Raw genomic sequence first — 12,878 nt, forward strand, 5'->3', positions numbered from 1 at the left:
AGGCCAGTAACTGCAATTGTTAAATTTCTGAGAGGAGGTAGAGATGGGAAGAAACAGATCTGCCTAGGAAAGAAGGCACTGACATTATTTTGGGTGGCTCCAAGGACGTCCTAACTTCATGGGTTGGTTGATTCCCCACAGCGTGGTCTCCCTAGGGGGAGAGGGGTGCAGGGGAGGGGGGGGATCCGGCAGCATCCCCGACAGCAGGCAGACAGTTGCCTCGGGAGCTGGGCTGCCACCGAGCCTGGGGAGACGGGCAGGTGAGCTGTCAGGAGACTGACAAAGAGCCGCCGAAATCATCACGCTCCCCTGGTACACTTCCCTTTTGACACACTGGTATTCGCTGATGGAAATACAGTCAGTGGGGAAATTGCCAGCTCAGCCCCTGGCCACGGCAGCAGAGGAAGACCAGCTCTGTGCCAGAGGAGCTGGGCCGTTGTGGGGCCCTTGTTTTTCTAGAAAAGGTGAGATTGCCTGGGATTACACAGAAGGGGTGTTATTAAATGGCTTACACATACCTCTGTGGAGTTGTGACCAGAAAAAAAATAGTCTTGGTGAAAGCAGAGTTGCTCTGCTGCAAATTGGGAACAGCATAGTAAACCATAACTATGGATGTACATATATATAAGTCCAAGCTATGCATATTCAATAGCTCCTCTGGATCCTCAGTTATGAATAAAGACTTGAGAAATTAACTTGCTAAAAAACCCCAACAATCTAAGACCACACAATGAGCGATGTTCCCCTGGATTAGCAGCCTGTTCTGAGAGGAAGTGATTTTCATTGGCAAAGAATCTTTCTTTTTGACCTGTTAGTCTTTCTCTAATAAATCTATAACCCACTCAAACAATGTGGTGAAGAGAAAGGGGGTGAAAGAAGTGCTTCAGGAAAACAAAGGGACGGAGAGATGAATGCTCTATTCAAGGGTTGAGAGCAGTCTTCAGAAGTTATTATGAGAGCAAAACAGAAAGCGGGGAGGTGGGGGAGGAAAAGAAAAAACCTAGCCAAATTTCCCCTGCCTTTCTGCTCAAGGCTGGGCGACTTTTCATTTTTTTAAAATCACATGATGTAGTTATTGATCCTTCCCCAAATCACACTCTTAATTGCAGCTCATCGACAAATGAATATTTTAATGCATACATTTCCTGCTAATTATCACCTGGACCAGTCCTTAATTAGATTTCAACACTCATTTAATTAACCCTGATCCAAGAGACTGTTTGGTAACCTGAATCTAATGATTTAAACCTATTTGCAGCTGTATTGGATAGAGGCACTGGTCCACAGCAGATTGGGCTGTTCAGAGCTGCTGTTGTGGTTTGCAGAGCAAAGGCTGCAGCATGGTGGGCACAATGCAGCATGGAGAATTTTGAAACTGGATAAGGTGAATGAGTATTCATCTCTACAAATGGTTTTTGAAGATGTGACCTGCTCTATTTAGCAGGACAGAGAAGTGTAAATAAGTTGGTGTCTTCTTCCATCCCTCTTTCTTTCTGTCTCTGTTTGCCCTGGAAGTCTTAGGGCCAGAGAACTGCCTCAGGAAATTGCTGATGCCTCACACTGTTGAAAACCAAGCTATTATTGTAGATGGCATCACGAAAACAGGGGTAACCTCCACATGAAGTTGTTGCCCCTGGAGTGTTCTTCTTTCCTGATGTGAGTTGTAGTGACTGCACAGCAGCTGTTTGACCCAATGGGCTCTGAGACTGCCTCTTATGAGATGTTTTTCTAGGTTGCCTGTCACAGCAAGACTTCAGGCCTCTTTGAACATCACTATCATATACACAGGTCAGAAGGGCCATTGGCAAACAGAAGCAAGTTAGAGCACATGCTACAAAGAAAGAGGAGAAAAAAGAGGGGTTTTTAAGAGTGCTCTGCAATGAGATGTGCATGTAAGCAGTTAAAGGTACGTAACCAGCAGAGATGCTGCATTGCTCTTGAATATGAAGATTGACCTTGGGATTGATGGTTTCTCAATGTGGTTCCTCATGTGCAGCGCTTTCACATGACCCAAAGGAAATTAGGCAGTAAACTACATCAGATCACCCAGTGCAGGATTTTAGCAGAGGAGCCAAACAGTGCTGCTCATCTACAGCAGCACAAGACCGCTTTCTACTCCAGTGACTCCCACTAATCCACTGGATAAGACTAGACACTCCCCAGAAAGGGCCAGATTTTCCATGGGGTAAAAACTGCAGAGCCCTTCATCTGGACTATTTATTGCTTCCGCAAGCAGTTAAACCATGGTGTAAATCAGCCGTTGTCTGCTGACAAAGGCAATAGGTCCTGTCTGCTCGGTCATTTATTAGTAATACATAATCTGCTTCTTACTCTTGCTGGCTGTTGGACTGGACCTTGTATTTCTCCAGCCCCCAAGAGAGTTACAGTGGGTAAGTCAATAATGTTTGGAATGTAATTTGAGATGTCTGTGTTAATTCTGCATTTTACCAAGGGAAGGAGATGTTTATTTCTCTACCTTGCGGATCCGCAGTCAAAAGATACTATCATGAAAGAGAGCATTCCTGCTGGTGCCTCTGCAATAGGCTACTTGGAATTGGCATTTATCTCCTTTCCCATCAAATCAACCTCCTTTTTCAAGTGCTTTGATATCCACTGATGAAAAGAATAATATAAGGGCTAAGTATTATTATGCTTTCCTTATTCTCTCTTGGGCCAGCAAGTCTGCTTAATATGACTATCTTGTTTCCTGTCCCCCTCCTGTGTGTGGTAATGAATTGCTCCCCTTAGTCAGCAGAGTCAGATGCTCTCTAGGCTGGCGGGGCAAGGGAAAAGATGGAGGAAAAATCACCCTGTGCCACACTCACTTTGTAATCCCTAATCAGAGTCCTCTGTGGGAAAAACTAATTTCCCAGCCTGTCTTGACGTGTGAAATAAAGTCATTCTTGAAAATGGGAGCTTGACAGGTCACTTGTGAAATTTCATATTCAACTAAAAATAAAATATCCATTCATTGATATTTCATTTAAAGGCAAAGGAAAACAAATTTTTTGCCTGGTTGCCGGGACTGCTTCCCATTAGTTATGGCCTTCCAAATGGAGTGTATAGACAAATTAAGTAAAAGCTTTACAGAAGACCAAATAATACTGCATGGCATCAGGTAAAGCTGTTTCTCCCTAGAACAACATTAATAGGAAAAGTTTTGTAAAGATGTTTCCTTGCAGAATATATGCCTGAATTTTCTTTTCCCTTCAACCCCATATGTCTCAGCAGTGTACCAATCTCTACAGATGGCTAGACATCTTTTTCTTGAAAAACTGGTGAATTTGGACATAATTTTCTAAAGCCATTAAATCATGTTTCACTTTGAGCTTATTGAATGTCCCATTGGAGGTAAGCATACAGTTAAGTACTTTACTGCGAGGATGTTTCTCTCATACAGATGGGCTTCTGTATCTTGGTTGGCTCAAATGGACCCAGTCAGAAGTTCCGGGCCAAAAATATTTTTAAAAAGGCTTGTTACATTAAAGTTCCAGTGACTAATGCTCTTCACTATAAGAGATCTGAATGTGTGGATCCTGTTAAGTGCCTTCCAAAATGTCAGCCATGCACACCAGCCAAGATGTTTAAATGAATAGGTGCTGCTGGATACTTCTCATTTGGGCAATCAGACTACTTTCCTCAGTGTCACCATGTGAATGGGGTTGCTTCTGCTGGAAGCTTTGCCTTAGCACTCCCTTTGCAAATGCAATGCAGAGCTGGGAGGATGCTGATCTCCAGCAAACCATTCAGGGTAGTATTCCCACACAAGGATCCTTGAAATTAGCACCTGAACGCCAAAAGAGGATTTCTTTGCTTTTGGGGTCTGTCAGATCAGGCCATTTGGTATGATACCTCCTAAGTCTGAAAAAAACCCCAGGTTAGTTTTGTTTTGTTTTTTTTTTTAAATATCTCTGGTGCTCTACTGAAAATAGGGCTGCTGAATTGGCCAGTAGGGGTTTGATCCCTACTTGGGATTTTACACATGCAAGAAAGAAGCTACTATCCAATTAAAATGGTAGAGCAGAAGGAATTTTAGGTAGGTATAAATGTAATTATCCATGCTGGAAGATGGCCAGAAGATCAGGACTAACGTCCCCTACCCTCTTGCGAAATATGCTGTGTTTTTCTGTACTCGGGGCTTCAATTTCATGTCTCATCTGTAAGATGAGTAGGATGGCAGTCACTAGGAGCGATTTCCACTGTACAGTCCTGAGAGCTGGTTTAGACACACTTGAGACGAGAGTGACAGAGACGGAGAGGGGAAAGGAGGCATTCATCCAAGGCTGGAGTGACAGACCCTTTGATAATGCTGCTCCCTCGGTAGAGGAGATTCTTCATGCAATGTCTAAGCAGAAAGAGTTGCTGCAGGTACTTCCCTTCACAGGTCTCCGGAGCTGTAATTTATTTGGAGTGGAAGCTTGATTTAGGTTTTACTTGCCCATACAACACTTAGCAGGTGTCTCTCTGAGCTAAAGTTATTGCTTTCCGCAGGGCAACAGAGTCATTGACTCCTGGTGCCTGGTGGCACTGTACCCAATTCTAATTAGAAAGAATTCGCTATATAACCCAGGTATTAGTATGCCCCTCAAATCAAAGCCAGATATCCAAACAACCTAAACTTCAAAGCAGACTTCTTCAAGCAGCTCTGCATTTTTTTAGCTCAGTCTATGGATGATAAAAGTCCTCACAGAATCACTCGCCTTCCTTAATGCATTACGAAGTGGAAAATGTTGTTATACTGGTAGACTGGAAATTCTAACCTGCTATTTAGGAATATGAAAGCAATAAATAATTCTTTTTTGTCTGTTTGAAGAAAAACTTGAAATCAAGAATTCAAAAGAAAATGTTATAGATTTCCCATTCCCAATAAGAGTAACATGGTTTGGAAGATAAGGTATATTTAGTTCTGTATTTACTAAAAATATACTTTCCCTGAAAATATTCTTACAGCAACAAATGTTGACTTGCCATAATTTTTTCAAAAATTTTTATTACTATTGGTAGCTGCAGCACAAAGTCCCATGAAAATTAGTTACTGAATCATCTCTCCTTCAGTCTAAATAGGAAAGGATAAAAATAAGAGAAGTGAAATAATTCCAGAGCTGCACTGGTGCTCTACTGAAAATAGGGCTGCTGAATTGGCCAGTAGGGGTTTGATCCCTACTTGGGATTTTACACATGCAAGAAAGAAGCTACTATCCAATTAAAATGGTAGAGCAGAAGGAATTTTAGGTAGGTATAAATGTAATTATCCATGCTGGAAGATGGCCAGAAGATCAGGACTAACGTCCCCTACCCTCTTGCGAAATATGCTGTGTTTTTCTGTACTCGGGGCTTCAATTTCATGTCTCATCTGTAAGATGAGTAGGATGGCAGTCACTAGGAGCGATTTCCACTGTACAGTCCTGAGAGCTGGTTTAGACACACTTGAGACGAGAGTGACAGAGACGGAGAGGGGAAAGGAGGCATTCATCCAAGGCTGGAGTGACAGACCCTTTGATAATGCTGCTCCCTCGGTAGAGGAGATTCTTCATGCAATGTCTAAGCAGAAAGAGTTGCTGCAGGTACTTCCCTTCACAGGTCTCCGGAGCTGTAATTTATTTGGAGTGGAAGCTTGATTTAGGTTTTACTTGCCCATACAACACTTAGCAGGTGTCTCTCTGAGCTAAAGTTATTGCTTTCCGCAGGGCAACAGAGTCATTGACTCCTGGTGCCTGGTGGCACTGTACCCAATTCTAATTAGAAAGAATTCGCTATATAACCCAGGTATTAGTATGCCCCTCAAATCAAAGCCAGATATCCAAACAACCTAAACTTCAAAGCAGACTTCTTCAAGCAGCTCTGCATTTTTTTAGCTCAGTCTATGGATGATAAAAGTCCTCACAGAATCACTCGCCTTCCTTAATGCATTACGAAGTGGAAAATGTTGTTATACTGGTAGACTGGAAATTCTAACCTGCTATTTAGGAATATGAAAGCAATAAATAATTCTTTTTTGTCTGTTTGAAGAAAAACTTGAAATCAAGAATTCAAAAGAAAATGTTATAGATTTCCCATTCCCAATAAGAGTAACATGGTTTGGAAGATAAGGTATATTTAGTTCTGTATTTACTAAAAATATACTTTCCCTGAAAATATTCTTACAGCAACAAATGTTGACTTGCCATAATTTTTTCAAAAATTTTTATTACTATTGGTAGCTGCAGCACAAAGTCCCATGAAAATTAGTTACTGAATCATCTCTCCTTCAGTCTAAATAGGAAAGGATAAAAATAAGAGAAGTGAAATAATTCCAGAGCTGCAAAGTGAATTGTCTATTGTCACAGCACTGCAGCGTCACAACCAGGTATGGAGCCCCTGGTGCTTTGTGACTATGCTCACACGAGCTCCACTCTTCCTTGGCAGTTCAGGATGAGGATGTGAGCAGCCTTAGATGAGTTGGAAAGAAACAGATGTTGAGGAAGGGCTGGCAAGCTGGGAAGATACATTTCAACTGTGCATATGACATAAAAGAAGATTTCAGTGGCACTGAGTGGCAAACTTGCTGCACACGATTGGGCATCCCAGAATGCTGTCATGCTGCATGACTCAAGCCTATCATGGTGTAAAGCATGTTGCTTGACTGGGATAGTAAAAAGTATTTGCATTTTTGCAGCATATTTAAACTAAAGATCTCCAAGCAACGTAAAAACTGCAGGGTCATTAATTGATAAAAAATTCTCCCTGCAGGGAGGTATCACCCATGCTTTAATATGGTGAAAAAGGTGGTCAGTTGAAGCTATGAAATGGTGTAAAGTCAGTGAAGCTCTACTGGTTTTTGTAGAACAAGAAGTTGGTTTATGCTGAAGGATCTGCCCTTACTACATTCCATTCCACCGAGACCGAAATGTGTCTCCTTACTGCGGGGTGAGACATGACGACCACTATTCCTGCGAGTACCAGATGGACCTTTGGGATGGGAAGTCAAGCACATTTCCCTACCTGACTTTACTTGCTAGGGGATGTCTGAGGCAAAGTCATTGGTGTTTGGTAGGATGCTTTGCATTTGTGAATTTGCACGGACTTCAAAATTGAGGGTCTTACCTGAAAGATATTGTTTTGATCTAAATACAACTTTGCCCTTTAAAAATTCATTTTGATCTATGCAAAACACATGTGGGTAATAGCTACTGAATCACTTAATGCCGTCTGTGTCTTGATGGGGATAGAAATCTACCAATTACTAAGTTCTTTCTGTTCTCCTTACAAGAATGTGTGTTATCAATCTAGACCACACACCTGAGCAGGGCTTGGAAGGAGAACAAGATAAAGCATCCAGTGATAGTCCAGAAAGGTTAGCACTTGTGAATTATTTTAGCCCCCTTAGGTCCTAATCTCATCCAGATGAGGCAAGTGTTGAGTGCAGCGAGCCTTGCAGGGGCTGCTGCCACTGCCAGGACTTGGGCAACACTCAGTGGTGGCAGGGTCCCACTCCTCCTCTCCCCTGGCTGCGTAAGGAGATGTAATGGTACCAACTAAATGCTTTTGTCTACAGTGAGGCCACACAGCTCATGAGTAGTTATCCCTCTTATCCCATTTGAAGGCAATGAATGCGGCAACTCAGAGGAGTGAGGAAGCCTGGGGAAGATGGCAAGTGAAGCCTGTCACATCCCATGGGTATCTTTGTTGTCCTGCCAGATGCCTGTGTGGCTACGGAGATGTGAATCGAGAAGTAAATGCCACCAATGGAGCCAGCATCATTCATACCTCCTGTCGTGCAGCTGGGCTACCTGGATTTCTATTCTGGCATCCATGAACATGTGATTTACTAGTTCATTTATGGAACAAGGGGCACACCATCCTATGATTTTACTTTTTATTGAAAGAATTAAGGGAAATTATGGTAACACTGGGAAAATGCTGGCCTAAAGGCTATAGAATCAGATGTCAGTTGCAGCAGTGAGGTGGGATGGTCCATGGACCTTAGTCTCCCTCCAGCCAGAACCTCCTGCTCAAAGAAAAGGGAGACTGAACTATCAAAAGCCATTGGATTTTGATGGAAGAAGCAACTACAAACTATGATCTAGGTATTATGCATGAATTGCTTCTTTCATCCCAAAAGACAACATGTGACTTTATAAATAGTGTCTAGGTAGCATATTCAGAAAAATCATACAATATTGGAAGGAGGGCCTGGTGTGTTATGAATGGGTGCCTAATGTATTATTATTTTTTAATAGAATGAATGAGCGCGCTGTGTCTTGCCCTGAGTTAAACAAGCAAATCTGTGTGTTACACAGAGACATATGGGTGTTCTTTAAAGAGCAGAAGTTCAACAGTGAAGAGAAAAAAAGTGTCTGAGTTGGCATGTCCATTCTCTTCTATTGGCTTCTCCAGCATCAACAGTGTAAAAGGAGGCCTCAGCCTTCTGCATTAATCTGAGCAGGTGGTCTTGCATTGATGATACCCCACTCTGCCCTAGACTTTTGACTTTGGGCCAGTAACTTTAGGGCAAATTCAGCTTTGAGGCATGAAGGGCACTTAGATGCTGGACTCCTATCAACTTTCACTCAGAATTACCTTCGAAACACCCCACTTTATATTTCTGCATTCATGTAAAACTAAAGTCTAATGACTTTCCCATTTCTTATTTACCCTGACAGCCTGAGGGGGTCAGCGACTCGCTATCTCTCTACTGACTTTCACAAGACGGCTTTTATTAACTGAGGACTTGAGCCCATGCTGGCATCTAAATGAAAGTAAATTTTGTTGGTTAATTGATACTCTGAATCATGGTCTGTTTAATTGTTATCTATCTGTATTACGGGTTTGTTTAAGGTTCTGTTTTATGTTACCGGGATTTTTTGAAGACGCCCTTGGGAAGTGAGATGGTGGACTGATGGTTTCAAATTTGACCTTCTTAATTCTGTTTTTTTCCAGATTTAGGTAAATATTAAGATTTAGATGCTTAAGTATCTGCTGGTTATTACTTCTCTACTGGGATCAGGAACAAGAATTGCTGTGACTTTGGTTAAATACACTGATTAATTGTGTATAAGACCAGTTAATTCCCAGACACTGTATTGTTGCTTCTTTTGCTTGTACCTTGAGTCTTGTCCATTAGCGGGATGTTCGAATGACCTAATTGCAGCCATTTTAAGTATCTATTCTAAACCAGCAATTACTTAAGACAGACGGATGTCTCTCTGAAGGGCTACTCTCTCTCCATCAACTCTAAGATAAGATCACAGATCAGCCTGAAGTTTTATACTCTGACCAACACTTTGACGTAATTCAGCCAGGTCAGCCCTGGTCTTTAGTTGGTACGCTGCTGAGTGTGGGAACTTTTCTGTAAGAGGTGTGTGTGATGCTTAGCACAGAGCAAGTGCATGTAAGATCAACAACAACCACATTTCCAAAGGCAGTAGTCTCAGAGGAGATCTGCTAGAGTTTCTAAGAGGGTGAAGAGCACGTTCCTGTTGAGGTGAGACCTGCAAACATAAAGATGTGGCTTCACACACCCAGGTCACAGATTTGGTTGACTTCCCGAAGATGTGTCTTGCTGGAAGCGGATTAGGCTACAAGTTTTGAACTGGAATCAAACTCCCCAACTTTATGGAAATGACAAACCCTCCTTCTGAGCACTAAAGGCTGCCATGAGCCTGAGGGGAGAAGGGAGTGTGCAGCTGGATGTGCGCGCGTATTTGCGAAGAAGGGAGGAGAGACGAGGAAAGTTTCTCCTATGAAAGAAATGATCCAATTTGAAGCAAGTCCCTCATGGGAAGAGCTGTGACAGAGGCTGCTCTGTTCCTGTTAATTTTCACAGTGCAGCTGTCAGCGGGTCTGTAAATAGTACTCCGTGAAGCCAACACTTCCTATCCACACATCAACCATTCAATTAACAGAAGAACAGAAGAAGGAAATAAAGTGCACCACAGCCTTCTATCACGGCTTTGATGTTTCCCAGCAATTTATGAAAGTGTACACAAATCTAATTACAAGCCCCACTGCTTCCCATTTACATGGAGCTCCTCAAGTTCAGAGCTGTTTATATCAAAATAATTGTTAAAAATACCTCAGCTGATCTACGGCATTGTGGCCCCCCACTCACCGGAGCCGCCACGCTGCTCCTCTCGGGGAGTTTCTGCCGACTCAGCGCTTTGGTGCCAGCGTGCAGGCATAATAACAGCCGCTTCCCCGCCGCTCCGCAAGCGAGGCGCCCGGGCTACAACTTCATCATGCCCACAAAGGCCCATTTTCCTTCCTTCCTCCACCTGCTCCGAGCTCCTTCTGAAGGCTCTCACTGCTTTCCCTTCCATCCCTAATTCACCTAAATACTCCTCTGCTGTGTTGACAGGGGGTGAGAACAGCTGCTCGGCCGGTGTCTGTAATGGGACCGTGTCTGAAGGCAACTTCACAGTGCTTTGCAAAGTCGTAACTGCGCCCTAGGAGTGCACAGCAATAATAATAGCAGTCATAAAAGCGAGCTGGGGTTGGTTTCTTTGATGGGGTGCCTGAGCATCCAAAGCTAGGAAGATGGAAACCGGTACCCTGTGTGCCATGAGTTCAAAAAAGGGCCACTGCGTATGAGGTACTGGCAATGACACTGGTTTCTTGGGGAAATTTTTGATAGTCTCACATTTAAGCCACTCTCACTTGGTAAACTAAGGAGGTGAAAATTTTTTCCAGCTTAATTAATCGCAAAAATCTCTTACAGTATGTGAGGGTAGACAGAATGTTGTATAAAGCAAGAAAAGAATCCCTTCATCTGACTATTAATTGTGCCTGAATGAGAATTCTGGTGCTATGGGAGGACTTCCAAAGAACATGGTTGGTGGAAGCTGAAAGCCAACCTTCTTCAAGGTGTTGTGTCATTCATATTTTCTTGATTAATAAAAAATTATGCAATACAACAATTAGAGATCTAATTGATCTGTCACCTAACAACACTGAGCAATAATTGCATAATTTGATATAGGTGGTTCCTGAGCAGAGATTTGAAGTTGTTTTTGTCATTTGCATTATTAAGAGCTGCACAGAAAAATGTTGAAATGAAAGCCCCCAAGTTAACAAAGTTTTGGGCTGCAGTACTTTTTTCTTTTTTTTTTTGAGGTTCAACTAAGTTGAATCTTTCTCTGAAAGGCAGACATCTGTTCAGTGCTTGTATCCAAGTCTCACATTTTCCTTTCTTTTCACAAAACCAAGGATTCCATCCGAAAAGTAATTTTCACGGAAGATGTTCAGCCAGGCAGAGATAGACTTGGGATGCTATTGCCTGAACGCAGAAGAAATGCTGTGGTTTGATGCAGCTGATGTGGAATTTTATAGTAAAACAAGAGAAGGGTTGACTTGTGTGGTGGGCGAAGCCATCCTACAGGTTTCTGGAGGTCTTAACAGTCTTAAATGTCATTAATAAAGAAAGATACACAATGAGCACAGTGCTGACAGTGTGTTAGGCACGTTCAGAGTACACGTAACAGATCAGGAGTCAGAGGACTCCAAGCAAGATGCCTGACTTTGAATGCCAGATTGCTTTTGTTGGGCAGCAAACACCCAGAAGAGGGTTCAGCTCCCCTTGCATTGGATGTGGAGTTCAGTGCAGCTCCTTCTACACTCAGTGGGGAGGCAGATGGCTCCACGGCACAGTCAGGCAATCTTGAACTATGTGTCTCAGCTATGTGGGAGGAGTCACCATCAGACAAGAGGCCACGTGAACAGCTTTAATATCTGACTTGTAGGTTGCTAATGTCAGCTGGTATGGAGTCACCCTAGATCTTTAGCTCCAGCAAGATTACTGTGGCAGTGCCAAGTGCACCAGAAGGATTTTGGGGTGGCAAGGGTATCAGTGGTGAGCAAAGGCAATTGTAGGCTCTGAGACATCTGCAGGAAGCAAGTGATTTTTGCTTTTGTTTTTCAGCAGTATGAGCCTTTTCCCTTCTAAGTTGCACTTCAGGTGAAGAACTACTATTTTGGAACTGGGAGACCATAGAAATCAGACACCTAAAATTAGTTAAAAGGCACATTTCTATTTGGGTTTGAGTTTGACAGGTTTCAAAGTTTATTTCTGTAAAATAAAGTTTCTTGAGAGGTGCCTTTGTCGTCTAGGCTTCTATTGATTACAATAGAAGCCTAGACGACAAAGATTTAGATGACAACCTCAGACATAGCTATATAGGTTCTGGATGTCTCAAATTAGGTGAGATGATTCCCACCACAGGTATTCAGTCTAACGCCATTATGGAGATCTCCATTATAATTAATGAAAGAGATAGGCGTACCCAGAAAGTGATTTAGCACATCCTAGCAAAGATAGATGAAGGGTAGTATGCACAAATCTCTAGAAATATGTCTCTTTCTTTTTTTCTGTAGGAATTCTAGATGTTTAAAATAGATTACAAACTTTTAGACTGTTAAAGTTAACTGAAATGAATCACACTCTTCACTTCTTCTCACCTCTGTGCAGAAAATGTACATAGCAGCACTGTTTTACCCCTTCCAGGAATTAATTCATAACAAAAGAAGTTCTGAGGTGCCACAGTGGGTGAGATGGTGCAAAAGATGCAACAGTAGTATAGTTTTTAACCCTGTGTACTTTCTGAGTACGATAAAAGCTGCTGTGATTTAGGTATGGGGGATGAAGTGTGGAGCAGAGTTTATTCCATGTGGGTGGATGGACAAGGCCATATCTTAAATGTGTTAGATGTATTGTGCAGAGCTACTCTTCAAGATTTGGCCTGGATTTGAAGACACGGAGAAAAGGAGAAAACCAAGCTGAAGATGATGGCTAGGTAGGAGCATGACTGACAAGTAGGATGATAATGTTGTCCACAGTGATTGAGAATGGAGGCGGAGGAGAGAGGAGACAGGATTTGGGAGGAAAAGTTCAAGAGCTCCACTTT

The 12,878-nt window shown here is 42.5% G+C and overlaps 1 protein-coding gene across 11 annotated transcripts in view; it reads right to left on the bottom strand.

Moving 5' to 3' along the window:
* The window catches only part of CELF4 (CUGBP, Elav-like family member 4), a 736,913-nt gene that overhangs the window by 82,599 nt on the left and 641,436 nt on the right, over positions 1 to 12,878 (bottom strand). The gene's annotated exons all lie outside the window — the stretch shown is intronic.

This window comes from Calidris pugnax, unplaced genomic scaffold, assembly GCF_001431845.1.
Source record: "Calidris pugnax isolate Ruff unplaced genomic scaffold, ASM143184v1 scaffold144, whole genome shotgun sequence".
Classification (NCBI taxonomy): Eukaryota; Metazoa; Chordata; class Aves; order Charadriiformes; family Scolopacidae; genus Calidris; species Calidris pugnax.